This window comes from Danio rerio, chromosome 5 (genome assembly GCF_052040795.2).
Source record: "Danio rerio strain M-AB ecotype USA chromosome 5, GRCz13ab, whole genome shotgun sequence".
Classification (NCBI taxonomy): Eukaryota; Metazoa; Chordata; class Actinopteri; order Cypriniformes; family Danionidae; genus Danio; species Danio rerio.
In genome coordinates, this window is record NC_141025.1 from 26,437,723 (window position 1) to 26,454,891 (window position 17,169).

General features: G+C 34.3%; 1 long non-coding RNA gene across 2 annotated transcripts in view; it reads right to left on the reverse strand.

Annotated features, from left to right (window-relative positions):
- The window catches only part of LOC141385815 (uncharacterized), a 120,330-nt gene that overhangs the window by 5,799 nt on the left and 97,362 nt on the right, over positions 1-17,169 (reverse strand). The window contains exon 4 of one of the 2 annotated variants that reach the window (XR_015491215.1): positions 273-379. The exons of the other annotated variant lie outside the window; for it this stretch is intronic. This is a non-coding gene — a long non-coding RNA (uncharacterized LOC141385815). The remainder of the gene's footprint in view (positions 1-272; positions 380-17,169) is intronic. 2 annotated transcript variants of the gene reach the window in all.

Here is a 17,169-nt window from a genome sequence, read left to right on the forward strand (position 1 = left end):
AATTTCTCAAAAAATCTCTCTCATTATTCTGCTATTAAGCATAATAGAAACAAATGTGATAATCCTAACTTACCTAAAAGAGAAAAAGTTTAGTCACATTAACATCTGACTCTTTAAAAATACTTATGTGCCTTTTTATACAGTGTGTGTGTAAAGTTCTGGTTTCAACTGTATGTAGCCAGAAGTACGTATGTCTGCATTTAGTTTTTAAAACGAACTCTACAGGGTGGTTTGATGCCGTTCCTTTTCACACTTTCCAGATAACTGCTTACCTCAATCCATGGCTTTCCTGCAGTTACCAGTTTGCCCAGTAGCTTGCTTTGTACGTCGGCAGACTTGAGATGCCGAAAGGAGCTGACCACAATGACAGGGTTTGACTCTGGTGAAGAATGGTTCCAGAAAGCAGGTAAGACAAAAACAGAATCCAAATAATAAAATAAATAGCGGGGTGAGAATGTGGTAAAATCTGAAAAGTGGTAAAATCAGACGGCCAATCGTTTGAAAACATTATTGGTTGGGTTTAGGGAAAGAGGAGGTCAATTGATCATTGTCAGTCAGTCGACAGCACCCTCTGGTGGATTTACGCAATGACATAAATGGCACTTGTAAAAGAAATTTTAGATCTCAAAAAGTATACACCGGCACGAATGGCACTCTCGAGGAAAATTTGAAATCTCAAAAAGCATACACAGCGATCTCTGGTGGATTCACAAAAACTGAAAAAAAAAAAATATATATATACTTTCTGGCATGTACAGTATTTGGCACTCACCAGAAATGTATATAGGGGTACATTTTCAGAATGAGTCTGGCTTGTCCAGGTTTTGAGGTTTTTGTTTTATTTATTTAATTTTTGTTCCGTTAAACACAAAAGAAGATATTTTGAAAAATGTTTGAAACTTAGGTCCCACTTCATATTAGGAAGTCTTACATACTACTGTATGTACTGGCATCAAAAATAAATACAATTTACTTTCTGTATTTATAGTGTATTGCAGAACACTTCTGGTGCTCTTGAAGTGGAATATGGGTAGGGTTAGGGAAAGGTTTGGTGGTAATGATGGGTTAAGGTGTAAGTGGTGGTCAAAAGTTTAATTATGTAATTACAAATGCAGGTTAATTACATGCAGGTTTTTAATCATAAGTACAATGTAAAAAACGTATTTATACAGTACATTGTAAAAAAAAAAAAATTACTTTCAGTGTACATATTAGTTAAGCCCGCCTAATATAAAGTGGGATAGAAACCTTTGACTTTCATTATATTTATGGGAGATTCTACCAGAATCATCCATTATCTGTCCTTGAAATAGTGAATAAAAAGTATTTCATCCCAAAAATGTCAAAAATAGACTGAGGGTTGATTTCTGTGAGTTCTTCTGTAAAGGAATATGTCATTCATTTGATTCTCAGATTTTTATTCTTTATTAAAAAACTTTACACTTTACAAACCCTGTCGTTGTCCTCGTCCTCAGCCCAATTGAACCAACCGCTTTAATAGTTTTGTTATGCTAAAAACTGTTTTAGAAAAAAAATACTTCAGAAATAGCAAATTTAAGTTGTTATCATTCACATCAATTAATTAAACATGAAATTACAAATTAATTCAACAAAGTAATGCTACAAGTATATAATACAAATTAATGTACAATTGTCCCCATGTTTCTGCCAGTCCTGTCACATTTGCATTATATTTAATATAAAATGTGTTCAAAACGCATTTAAGACTATGACTCGGAAGTGACCTTCATTGAATTGTATGATTTTATGCTTGTTTTGTATGTTTTTTTTTTTGTTTTTGTTTTTGTAGACGACAAGCTTAAGTCAGAACGTCACATTTTGATAAGTAAAAATGTACATTTCTGGTAGAATGTCCCTCATAATATTGTCAAGTGACGAATACTATGCTGTGCATTGGTTTCATATCTTGGTATGGTATGAATGATGGATTCCTCTCAACGTACCTTTTATGTATGTTTATTTTGTGAGCAGCCATGAAATGCACAACGTACAGTCAGTTAATCATTATCGCAAAATAAATCTTGATAAAGACCCAGACACCCAGCACCATTTAGGTGTGCATTAAAAATCCCACTCCAATTGAGATCCTCATTTGTTGCAGTTAGAGTCACCCGAAGCGACTGGATTCTGTGTCAAAGCGTGACCTCTGTGTCCTACATAACCAAGTTCAAACAAATCGACACTCCTCAGAACTTCGCAGACTACCACAGATAGACACCATTAACTTAACATTCCTTATTCATCCACGGACATAACTCGCAGTTAATAATTCACACCTACATGCTTGATTTGCACAATCATTTTAAGGCACCATTATCGCAAATTGGCCTTTCCAACGTATGAATCTAAAGGGATGGATCTAATGGGGGGGGGGGGGGGGGAGTCCTTCACCTCTCTACACCCCAAAGAGGAAGTGTGTGATGAGGAAAGACTAATGGCTGCAGTACAGTCACCTCTGGGGCTGAAGACTGGAGTCAGAGGGGTTGAGGTAATGGAACACACGCCTGCAGTAGCTGAATTATTCACTCGATCCACTGATGCAATATACACTAACACGTAACACACACACACACACACACTCAACCGGCTGTCTGGAGTGAGACGAAGTTTCTCTCTTGTCTGATGAGCAACTTGCTGTCGTGTGCACATTTTCAAAGAGCTACCCAGTGTTTTAACATCCCCTTCTCCACTTTGAAGTCTGCCGTTTATCTCCCATTTGTTCCTTCCACAGACTGTCACTGTTAAACTCAACACATCCCTGGCTACGTTTGGCCGCTGACCAATCCCAATCTTCTGGCATGATTTTAAACAAAACACACAACACCGTTACGGATTCCAGCGCTCCTTCCTCCCGCCTTCCTCCTCTCGCTCATGAAAAACAGATTAAGTTAATGAATTGATGGGCATCTTGCCTGTGCAAGCTGAGAGTTCGGCTACGCAGACAAATAAAGTAGCATTACAATACAAGAGCGCAGACAGACACAAAGGAGAGGCTGCATAGCTCTCTATTGTTCGGATGAGAGAGTATAGAAGGGCTTACAGACTGCTTGTCTCACGAGCCAAACGGGAAACAAAGGGGAACTTGTTGCCAGTGTTGGGGAGAAATTACAGTAGTGTCAGGATGCTTGTAGGGACTGGGTTGGGGGGGAGCATAAAACACATATTTACTGTAGCAAACATCCGAGTGGCACTGACAGATTGGACCGTTGGGGGATTATGGGGCTTCTCGAGAGAGTCTGAGTCTTTCTGAGAGCCACTAGAACAGTATGATGATGACTTTCTTTTATCATATTTGATACTGGTACAGTAAAAGTGAGGAATATATATATATTTAGTATGTGAACGCAAGGGATGGTTTACAGAGTATGATGCAAATTTATACATCAGAAAAAAGGTTTAGGGCACATTTCAAGCTTTGCAGATAGGGCAGTGGAGATATGAGAGGAAAGTTGGGGTAGAGAGAGGCGTGAGGGTAACACTTTATTTTGATGGTTTGATGGTGTTAATACAGACATTCAACAGACATTTAACTGACTATAAGAAACTTTGCAAGTACATGTCAACTTATACTAACCCAAACCCCAACCCTAACCTAACAGTCTAATTATAATCTAATGAATATTAGTTGGCATGTAGATGCAACGTAACTTAAATTCAACAAACGAACCATCAAAATGAAGTGTGACCAGTGGGAGAGTTCAGCATGCAGAAATCAAACTAGGGTCGCCGTGAACGCGCTGCTGTCCCAGCTATGAAATATATCATATACCATAAGAATTACATACACTATTGAACACTGAACGATAGTGTATGTAATTCTTTTTGCATGTTGGCTTATTTTTAAATTGTTATTGTGTCAGAACCTGCTGAAGTGCTGTGTGAGTCTACAGAAAATTTTCCCTTGAGAGACAATAAAGCATACAAACAAACAAACAAACAAACAAACATATAGCAAAACAACATCAAAAATACGTCAAGAAAAAAAATCAATGAGATGAGAAATGACTACCTTGAATTCGAAACAACATCCAATTGACATCTAACACTGGTCTCAAAAACATCAGGGCAGTCCTGTAATCAATTTGTGACTTGTTTTTTTGATGCCAATGTTAGATGTCAGTTTTGTCATTTTGACATCAAAGTAGTTTACATGCACTGTAGGATTCTAAATGAACGTCAGTGTTTTTTGACGTCATGTCATTTTGTCATCAAGAGGCATGCTGGGATGTTACATGTCTGTACAGTGCTCAGCATATATAAGTTCATCCATACATGAGGTCTTTTAAATTAATATTTTTAATAGGAAGCTGTACAATATTATATTTGTGCATATTCATTAGATTAGTCAGTACTGAAGCCAAATCTGAAGCTTATCGAACAAAATAACAAAAATTAGTAGCCCAAATTTATATGTAATAGAAAAAATATTAAATATAAACTTAATAAAAAGGAAAGATTTAGTTGAAATTTTGCAGGTAATTTATTTAGCAATATTTTACTTGAGTTCAGTTGTATTATCTTTCAATTTTTAAATATGTTTGGTGATTAAAATATTTTTTTAATAAATATATCTTTTTAATAAATCTGTTTTGTTTAAATCCTCCAAAATACATTGCCTGAATTCACTGAAAAATGGAGAAAACATTCATTTTCAAAATTGGGTGTACTCTATGCTGAACACTGTATGTTAACCACAATGCTCAGGCCCATAGCCAGGCAGGGCGGCATGGTTTTGGGTGGTTTGGAAGACCCACCCCTCACTGACAAAGGTCCAGAATTTGTACCATACATGAGCTCATTTGTCGTATTTTGATTGCTATGCCATAAATAGTGAAAATAACCCATGGCTTTAGGGCCAAGCGGACTCCTCTGTTGGCTGTCGCTTTGGTGTAACTTCAGTTAATCAGTTTTGGCGAATGATAACAAATATTTTTATTTTACAATCTGACGCAAAATAAGTCATCTTTTGGTACTGCATCATTTTTAAACAGAGAAAAAATGTTACAGGTAACTTTTATTCTAAATCTTGGATCAAATTCTTAAACACAAAAAATTAGCAACAAAACTACCATACCACCATATTGAAGTTGATTTGAATACTATTTTGGCTATTGTTGTTATCCATGAATTTTCAAATGTACTTTTTTTTTACAAGAGAGGTTAGAAATACAGTGAAGCTCAACATTATTGTTATTGTATTTTAATAATTTTTTTTTTCAAAGATCCAAATTCTGACTCAGGAAAGTTGAATGTGCTGGAAAGTTGAATGTGCGTTTCCCAAACAATGATGTAACTTTCATAGCACAATACATCGTTTGGGAAAAGAACGATGTTGTGACGAGTAGAAATATCAAAGTAAAAATGCTTTGAAAGCAAATTACACCTAAGAGAGATGACCTTAATGTTTTTTTTATTTTTTATAATTCCAATTTTGAATGTTAGAGTGTTCTAAATTAATAGGGCATAGGGGGGATAAGTGGGAATAGAACACAGCCAGGAACTATGTTTTTAACTACAGCTCCAGAGGTGTAGTTTCAAGTGCTCAAGTTTGTGACAAAAAAAATTTAAATATCATAATTAAATAGAAAATGAGGAGTACGACAGCAAAAAGGTGCACTTTTTGAGAAAAAAGGACCACCCCTTTCACCAGGCTGGCTCAGGCCTGATGCTAGTCGCACTTATCAGAACAGATTGTTTTAACCATACTTGCAATGTACAAACAAGAGCTTTGAACTGTCTTCACATTTCTTAGTCTATATTTAGTGTCTACACTAAAATCAGGCATTGTTTTACAGCCAATATGAAAATAAGACAGAAAAAGAACAACAGTAAACTACTGAAGATGGCAAAATAAATAAACACCAACACTGATGAGCATTGGTGTGAGGGGATTAAAATATGTCCGTCTTGTTCTCTCACTCAGGTTTTGAGACAAAAAGCACACAAACAAGGATGATTTTGTCAAAGATATACTTTGAAAGGATGCACATTTCACTGTACTCGTCTAATTATGCAATTCTCTGGACTACTTGACTCTGATTTGTCAATCATGCTGTTGTCCATGGCAACATTGTAAATCAGACTGCTCATTTGGTTAGCAGTACAGCTTTCAAGACTCTTGTATCACACCCCAGACTTGCTCTCTACAGATTCATACTAATTCAAATGGCACCAACTTGCATTTCAGTAGTGAAAATGATTTTGGAGGACTGCAGATTTACTATAAAGAGCAAATTAGCATGAGAGAACAATTCTAAAATAGCACCAGTGGTGGCAAAAAAGCAGAGCCGATGCTCATAAAGTGCAGGTTATTTATGTACAATTTACAATACAAAAAGATTTTACATGCAAAAGTGAAAGACTTCAGAACTGGACAGCACCCATATGCTCAGCTTGCATGCCTTATTACAGTTACCTGCAGTAGCCTAAGACATATCTGACTGTATGTAAGTCCAAGAGAGCTGGTTACATTTGATTAGATTGTTATCATGTGGCACTAAAATAGGGCTAAATTAGGGGTGCATGCCCAAACTTTTTGTCTGACTGGGACACTCCTACAAATACATACACCAAGTTTTTCAGCACTACTCTTCCCTGTGCTGTTTTAACACTAAAAAGACTGTTTGGACTGGCACAAGCTGTTAGTAAATCTGGCCCTTAATATTCTGATAATATTGTTGCATTTCTTTAGTTTGCAGACCATTTTTGGCTACATTTTGTTGCCAGTGTTGAGTAGAAATTCTGAGTGGGTGTTTGGATGGGTTGGGGGTGCACCAGACTCATAAAAACACATATTTACTGTAATAAACATCTGAGTGGCACTGACAGCTTGGACCATTGGGGGATTATGGGGCTTCTCGAGGGAGTCTGAGTCTCTCTGAGAGCCACGGGAACAGGATGATGATTACTTTCTTTTATCATTGTCAATGTAGATACAGTAAAAGTGAGGTGATAGAAATCATGCGATAATTCACAATCTCATGACCTTTGTCCTGATTATTGACATCATGCTTGAACCCCATCAAAAATCAGATGGGCACTTGATGCCTAGCTGAGTCTCGCTCTATCCTCTTAGTGTCTGTCCGCAGTTTAATCTTTACTATAACTGTACTGTACTGTTGAAGTGTACGCTGGGGAGTTTGAGGGGACTGCTGATAGCCATGTGTGTGTTTTTAATGACAATGATGGGGAGGGGGGACCTTCTGTTTTTAACTCCTCCCTCCGTCCCGCTCACTCGGCCCTTAATCCTGAGTCTAGGAGAGGGATTAGAGGGCACTCGACCATACCAGCATCTCACAATTCTTACCGCACACATCCAAGATTATGGACATAAGCAGTTTAGTGTATGATGGCTGTAGGAATAGTCTAATCTGATGGGTGATAATGATCTTTTATATGCAATTAGATGATGCTGAAAACACAAACAAGAAGACAAACACAAAAATAATAATGTAAATTGTTTTTAACATTTTTAGTCGGGAAAATGTGCCATTCTGGCAAGTTCAGCTGGGATGTAGAGGAGTGGTAGAGGTTATATTTGGATACTTAATCCAGACTTAATGTCTGAGATTTACTGAATTAAATGCTAAATATCAAATCAAGAAGTATCCACTAACTAATGACCTTAGAGTTTTCTGAGCTAGGTTTGCTATGAACCAGTTAGTGGTTAAATGGATGTGTGAAGTTCATGTTTACATGTGTTCAAAGCAGATTTTAAAGTGTCAAAAATGTACTTTTTTTTTTATAATGTATTTTATACAGTCAATGAAAGTGACATGAATATATTTTCCAAAAAAAAAAAAAAAAAAAAATATATATATATATATATATATATATATATATATATATATATATATATATATATATATATATATATATATTATATTTAAGCATGTATATGTGTGTGTATTTATACATGCTGTTCTTCAGAAATGTTATTTGTCATTGAATCCTAAAAAAAACCTAAGAGTAAATAGTCATTTAAAATATTGACTACACATTTGGCAGCATTGTTTCAATGTTTTCAACATAGATAATAAGAAAAAAATGTTTACTGAGCACTAGCAAGTTTCTGAATTATCATCATTCAACTGAAATGATGGCTTCCAAAAGTCAGCTTTGAATCAATGGAATACATTACAATCCTACAAGGGTACACGTAGAGGTTCTACACAAGTACACAGCATTTTAAAAATACAAATATCTGTCCAAAACAAGCTTGAGAGAAAAAAAAGAACAAAAGCATAGTTTTGAACTGTAAAAAAAGTAAAAGTGAGCCCGGAAAATATATACAGTTGAAGTCAAATTATTAGTCCCCCTTTAAATTTATTGTATTTTTTTTATTTTTTTTATATTTCCCAAATAATGTTTAACAGAGCAAAGAAATTTTCACCGTATGTCTGGTAATATTTTTTCTTCTGGAGAAAGTTTTATTTGTTTTACTTTGGCTAGAATAAAAGCAGTTTTTAATTTTTTAAAAACCATTTTAAGGTCAAAATTATTTAAATTTTTTTTTTTCCCCGATAGTCTACAGAACAAACCATCGTTATACAATAACTTGCCTAATTACCCTAACCTGACTAGTTAACCTAATTAACCTTGAAGCCTTTAAATGTCACTTTAAGCTGTATAGAAGTCTCTTAAAAAATGTCTAGTCAAATATTATTTACTGTCATCATGGCAAAGACAAAATAAATCAATTATTACAAATGAGTTATTAAAACTATTATGTTTAGAAATGTCTTTAAAAAATCTCTCCGTTAAACAGGAATTGGAGAAAAAAACAAACAAGGGGGCTAACAATTCAGGGGGGCTAATAACTTTGACTCCAACTATATATATATATTTTTTTTTAAATACTTTTGAATCCTCTCCATTCTGAGTATAAAATTATAATACCACTTATTGATTACTAGTCAGAATATCTCTAAACAGGTTTTACAATTAATTAATCATACAATCTTCTTTTTTTGTGAGAATCATAACACTTAATGAAAGCATAAAAAAGCAATCAAAAATCTTTATATATTTGCCCAGAAAATATTAACTGTAAACCAAATTATCATCATTTGATTTGCACTCAATTATATGCGTCCTGCCAATATAATTAATGTACAAAACAGATTGGACATTTAAAGGGGGATTTCGCTACTTTGCTACATTGGTATTCCTTAGATTTAATGGTCAAATTTGGACAACAAATGTCTCTTTGAAGAAGAAAGTCATGACAAGCTGAAACTTTGCTGTTTTCAAACAAACAACATTGATTATTTCATGTTAAGCACACGTTCAAATGTCCATTTATTAATGTGCATATATATTTACACATCACAAAATGCATAAACTTGTAAACTGCAACCTTAGTGAGCGTTTTTCAAAACATTTTAACAGCCCTATTTAACACTGTCGGCCGGTTTGTAGCTTACATGGATTCTCTTTAGTAAGATATAAGAATGCAGGTGAATTTATCTTTGGTTCAGCCAGAAGTCAACAAGAATTATTTATATAATATATTAAATCACCCATTTATTGTATTTTATTACCGCCTACCCCAACCCTAAAACCAAACCCTAGCACTGGCAGTAATGTAAAATCAGCACTTATTGTATTATGGTAACTGTATTTTTGTTATGATAAACTTATAAAAATATACATAAATTAAGTATATACATACGTAAAAAAAAACTGTAAGAGGTAAAGTGTAATGTTTCCTAATGTGTACTTAAATAAAGGTACAAGTAGTCTGTTTAATTTGCAAGTGAAGCTCAAATTCTTTTAAAATAATGAGTACAATAATCACATAAAATTACTCAAGTATTTTAATATTTATTTTTGAGCATAGTAAAATTGAAAACAAAATATTTAAATTGTAATAATATTTTTAAAATATTATGACATTGGTATCAAGTAAATGCTATATTTTATTATAAGTTTAAAAATATATTAAAATAGAAAACAGCCATTTTAAACTTTAATAATATTGAACTGCATTTTAGCAAAAATCATACTACCAAACCTTGATTATTGCAAGTGTCACAAGAGAAGAAGTGTTTTTGTGTCATTTATGAACTGTGTGTATTTCCGCCTTTACCTGATCCATCTATCCATAACACTGACTGCCAGACAGATCATTTGTCATCTCAATTGTCTTTGTTTCAGCAGAGGTACAATCGTTAATCTCGAGGATTAAGTAGTTGCTACAACTCTAACAACTGTTTGTTTGTACGTGGGGAAGGAGGAGGAGGAGGAGAGAGAGAGATAATAAAGGGATGGAGAAAATTACTCAGCTTTCTTATTGAAACAAACTATACACATGCACATGTTTATTATGTATAGCTGATTCACAAGAACGACAACAGAAAATTTGACATTTTCGATATTGCAAACATGACAAATGGCTTGATAACTGAACTAAACAAATTTGCGACATACTCTCATAATCTTGCAGCGTCTCTTGCGGTTGCTATTTACTTGAGCGTTTGTGTTTGTGGGTGGAGGAACGGGGGGAGGGTTGGGGGTCTCACAGCTCCATATGTAGAGGATGAAGCCTTTATTTCTGTGGTATTATGTCTGCTTTAACGTATGCCTCGAAACCACACACACTTTTGTCTGATTCTTTATGCTGTCTGAGCTCAAAAACATCTTTTTGCACACACACACACACGCACACACATCATATGCGCAGACAAATACACATTAGCACAGTCCAACTGACTCATTGAATACGTAGAGAAACTGAATGCAGAAAAGTGAAATCTCTTTGACAGTCTCAGCCTGCCTCCTTTATCATCTTCTGAAAAACATGAGTGAAATATGTGCTCTTTAGACTACATGTGTTTGAACTTATTAAATCATGTGACATAAACTGAAGTGCATTTCCCCCCTTATCGTTTAGTTGCTGATGAACAAGAGTTAGGTTGTTGTGTTTGCTCTTATTTTTTTTTCATGCAACATCTTTAGTCTGGATGCTTGATTCTTCATTCATTCATTTTCTTTTAGGCTTAGTCCCTTTCTCAATTAGGAATTGCCACAGCGTAATGAACCGCCAACTTATCTAAAATATGTTTTTAAGTGCGGTTACCCTTTTAAGCTGCAACCCAACACTGGGAAACACCCATACACTATTGCATTCACACTCATACACTACAGCTAATTTAGCTTATTCTATTCACCTACAGTATAATGCATATCTTTGGACTTTGGGGGAAACCAGAGAATTTTTTTAGCAAATGTATTTTTGAAGATCCTTTAGAATATAAATATACTTACTATATTGAAGTTGATATTTAGCCGCACCATATTGATGTTTCATAACATCATACTTTTAGGAAGTGAGTCGTTAACCCAACGCTCAACACCTAACCAGGAGGATCAGGACATACACACACACTACGGACAATTTAGCTTACCCAGATCACCTACAGTATGCATGTCTTTGGACTTGTGGGGGAAACTGAAGCACCCAGAGCAAACCCACATGAACACGGGGATAACATGCAAACTCCACACAGAAACGCCAACTGACCTAGCCGGGGCTGAAACCAGTGACCTTCTTGCTGTAAGGCGACAGTGCTACCCAATGCACCACATGCCATCCATATATATATATATATATATATATATATATATATATATATATATATATATATAAAATTAGTATTATTGAATGGATTTTTAAAAAATGTTTTATACAAATTTAACATGTTACTAAATTTTTATCATAATCAAAACACTGGGGAGGATGAATTTATTTATATATTATATATTATTTATATATTATATATATTATAGAAGTGGTCAACAGTAATATCCAGCCTAGGAAAATTTATATCTTCACCTTTTAAAAAGTATATTAACCATATTGTATAGTTGTGACTCCAGATAACAATTTTCGTATGTGTGCAGTGTATTAATTACATTTACATTTAGCCATTTAGCAGACGCTTTTATCCAAAGCGACTTACAAATGAGGACAAGGAATTTACATAACTATAAGAGCAACAATGAATAAGTGCTGTAGGCAAGTTTCAGGTATGTAAAGTGTAAGAAGCAAAACGTTAGTAATTTTTTTTTTGTAGTACAGTTAGCTGTGGAGCCAGAGAGGCAATTGCAGAGGAAGAAAAGTGGAGACTAAATAGTTGAGTTTTTAGTCGTTTCTTGAAGACAGCGAGTGACTCTGCCATTCTGATGCAGTTAGGGAGTTCATTCCACCAACTGGGCAGATTGAATGCGAGAGTTCGGGAAAGTGATTTCTTCCCTGTTTGGGATGAAACCACGAGGCAATGGTCATTCACAGAACGCAAGTTTCTGGAGGGCACATAGATCTACAGAAGTGAGAGCAGATAAGAAGGAGCAAGGCTAGAAGCTTTGTAAGCATAAGCAAACATCAGAGCTTTGAATCTGACGCAAGCAGCAACTGGCAGCCAGTGCAAATGGATGAGTAGCGGAGTTACATGTGCTCTTTAATTGGTTATCATCTGCTCATAGGGGAATATGCATTAGAATAGCTTATAAATAAAATAAAAAAAACAATGGCATTTTGTAAATATAAATTACATATTTTAGAAAGTTAATGAGTAAGTTGTAGTCAATGCAAACTTTAATAATAATAGTAATAATAATAATAATAATAATAATAGTAATAATAATAATAATAATAATAATAATTCCTTACATTTTTATACAGCTTTTCTAGACACAGCTTTACACATTTTTGATGGGGATCTCCTTATCCACCACCAGTGTGCAACATCCACCTGGATGAGGTGATGGCAGCCAGTTTGTCCCAGACCGCACACCACACACCAGCTGATGGAAAGGAGACATAGGGATGAAGCCAATTATGATATGGGGATGGAGGTCATGATAAACAGAGGCCTGTGGGAAAATGCCAGGGTTAAACCCCTACTCTTTTTTGAAGGACATTCTGGGATTTTTAACAACCACAGAGAGTCAGGATCTTGGTTTAACATCTCATCCGAAAGACGGCGCTCACTGAGCAGTATAGAGTTTCCATTAATATACTGGGGCATTAACATTCACACAGACCACAGGTTGAGCGCCCCCTGCTGGTCTCATTTACACCACTTCCAGCAGCAACCTAGCATTCCCATGTGGTCTCCCATCCAGGTACTAACCAGGCTCAGCCCTGCTTAGCTTCAGTGGGCGGTGTATATAGTGACTATAATGTGCATATATTGGCAAATATGCTGTCAGTTAAATACAATTGAACAGATTTAGTTTTTTTCTTTTATCCAAAACAATTCTACAGGTTTTGATGGTTTAATTACATGTGTAAAATGTCTGTTTGTAGCTCTTTGTAAAATTGAACAGTATTAGTTGCTCCTTATCTGTTTTTTTATTGCAATTTGACTGACCTGCCAGACCATATATCAATGTAAACAAATAAACATGATAATGAAAGTCACTTGGTTAAACTTTTCAACATCAAATGTTTTCAGAGTAGAACATGGTATACAGTATTTTACATATATTTACACTTTCAAATGGCCTTCACTATAAAAATAATTTCATAAATCCATTTATTTACACTTTTTAATTGCATGAGACTTTGACTTCTGCTCTAATGTTAAATTAATTTTGAAAAGTTTGACAAAATGATTAATACTGACATATAGTTTCAAACTAATTAACATAACAGTATTTTACCATAAAGTATAAAAAAAACACCAATATTACGGGAAACTATAATCAACAGATATTTTTACAGCATTTAAAAAAACTGTATTATTGGAGCTAATACAACCTACCATTTTTTAAATTAAGCTAATTGTATTAAAACAAATATTAAACCAGCATTATCACAACTTCAAGCAAACCATACACATCCCTCTGTTTCGGGTTATTTTAAATCCACATCCTTGTTATGCTTCTCTCCGCTATTTTTTCCAACCCACCTCACTGTACACGTTTTCCCCATCTCTCTCACTCTCCCTCTCTCTCTCTCTGTGTGTGTGAATGGAGTGATGGTTGTAATAGTGGGATGTAGGTCATCAGGGCAGCTTGGCTGGCTCGTGTCTAGACTCAGTCTTCAGGGCATGAAGTCACAGAATTGTGCACATTGACCAGCACAGTCAAAACGCTGCTGCTAACAGTGTCTGCACACATGCAGCGGCACGCAAAAGAGGAAAGAATCCGAAGAGCAATCATGCAAACTGATAGCGCTGTCTCATTTGCCAAAATGTCATTAAAATGCCATGTGATATTTACATTGAGGTGGGGCACAACAAGGTCTTAATGAATAACAGTAAAAACAAACAATTGTGGGACTTCATGTATATCTTAATACTATTGCAAATATTAATTAGTGATGATTTTTGAGCAGTTTTATATACACACAACTCTGTCCAATGCCCCAGATGAAACACGTGAATATTTGTGCTACACTTTTGAATCGGATTAACTCATCAAAATTCACACTTAACTTGTCACTATGCTTGTTGACAGAAAAGAATACAATGTAACAAATAATACACATGATTTTATAGACTGTAAAAATGGTAAAAGTATATTAACTGGTAAACAGTAATTAATCTTACAATACAGTGAACAATCATAAAGTGGCATTTACGGACTTCTTTAGTGACAAATTTTAATTCATTATTTTTTTCCCCTCATCAGTTATGTTCATTAGATGTTTATGTTAGATGTAATTCATTCATTAATTTTTCTTCAGTTTTGTTCCTTATTTATCAGGGGTCGCCATAGCGGAATGAACTACCAACTTGTATAGCATTTGTTTTACGCAGCAGATGCCCTTTCAGACACAACCCAGAAACACTCATATGGTATCCGGAGGAAACCCACACGAACACGGGGAGAACATGCAAACTCCACACAGAAATGCCAACTGGTCCAGTCTGGACTCGAAACAGCAACCTTCTTGCTATGAGGTGACAGTGCTAACCACTGAGCAACCATGCTGCCTGTTAGATGTAATTTTAGATCTAAATACATATTAGTGTGTCTCTCATCTTTCATGATTTTCTTTTTATTAAATAAATTAACATTTTTTTCAAAATGATTCTGATTCTTCAAACGTTCTCTTTGACTAAAATATCAAGAAGAAGGCTTTCTAACCTTTATAATAATGCTAACAATTAGTAGTAACTGCGAACAAGTCATAAACTATTAATAATAATTTTTGAATGATATTACGGCACTAAATGCCAGAATCATAATGTTAAAATTCAACTTTATCACAGGAAAAAATTAAATTTCAAAGTACATCATTAACATAAAATTTAACTATTACAATATTATTGTTTTGTTGAGCAGCAGATGTATTCTACCAAATGGTTGATATGTATATAATACAATATAATATATATATATATATATATATATATATATATATATATATATATATATATATATATATATATATATTAGGGATGCAACAATAAAGTTAGCCCACAGTTCAATACAAACCTCGGTTTTTTAACACGGTTTTTGGTTCGATTCGGTTCTCATGACTTGACAAGTGTTTTTTTATTCTATAGACAATAGTAACAGTAAAAGTTTAAGGAGAAAAAAAAATAAAAACGATTAATTGCAATACTCATTTTGTTTCACTTAAAAGCCAAGAAAAGTACACTAGTTCACTAGTTCATATATATAATGTTTATAATATTCAAATTCTCTCTATTAACTATAGTGGCTTATTACCTACAAAGTTTACAATTTCCTGTGGAATCTACAGTAACTTACTGTAAACCAATCACAGCAAAAATACTGTATTTACATTTACAGCACGATTTATCATGCAGTATGAGTTTTTTGCATTGTATATCTTTCCTATAAAATATACAGTAATTTTCACAATGCAACTTTAAAACACAAAAACAAACTGCATAACTGCCCTACAGTAAAATGCAGGTAATATTACAGTTCAATATAGTGTAATTTACAAAAATTGTTAACTGTAGTGTAAACTGTTGTAGTGCAGGAGTCTGCCAGTAACTTACTGTAAATCAAATACAGCAAAACACTCTATTTATATTTACAACATCATTTATCGTGCTGTATATCTTAACCCTTTAACTGCTTTACAAAAAAAAAAAAAAAAACTCCTAATGTCGGTAGTTACCAAACTCAATGCATTTTCTTTCAACACATCCCATAATTTGTAAAATATCAACCTCTACCAAAAGGTTGATATGTTGGTTTATGGTAAAAGTAAACAAATTATAACATATACTACAAAAATTTAAAATATATATGAAGTTTAAGACCAATTTATTAAAAAAAACAAACATTTATGAATATTAAATCATCTTTATTTTTTGAAGTATGCCATAAAATTATTTTAGATTCTCATTCTCAAGAAACCAAGTGTAGTAGTGCAACAGGACTATGTTTGTTTGATTTCTTTTGTAAACGAACAATGCTGTGTGTGCAAAGCATTATTTAAAACAGTCCCTCTTTTAATAACTTTAACATTCATAATTTAAAACAGTCAAAATATGGTCAACCATTTGAACAGGCAGCTAAAAGGTTAATTACACCAAACTGCCAGTAAATGCGTTTGTAACAGAATTCTGAATAAGCATAACCGTCTATCGGACTATTTTATATATGTTTTAATCCATCACCACTGTAGCTCTAATAGCTCCGTCCATTATTGTCATCACGCTCTGTCCATCAATGCGTGTCACACCTAATATCAGTCTGGAAGCTCAGTTATCGCATGCAACATGTATTCTCTTCACCCACAAAATGATCTGCAGAAAGCGAGTGCACAATAGCGCTCATATTCACAGCTAATATTCAGTGAGTGTAGGTGAAATCTGGTGGCCCAATCTGCCTAGCAACGTGGGCTAGTTTCTAACTATAACACTGAAATATTAATTTATTCAACAGATAAAACCATATATTACTTTAAGCATGTCTGTGGGGCCAGGTTTTGCATACATGATAAGGACTCTAATGTTCTCACAATGATAATAAAACCTGAAAGTATCTGAAATGTGTGAATCAGCTAAAAGTTTTCAATATTAAATGCTAAATAATATCTCAGTGGCTGTATAAAAATTATAAATGGTTATACATCTCTACAAAACCTTTTTCAAATATTTAAGGTTGCAATTTATTTTTTCTTACCATGTCAGAAAAATATGTGTGATTGTG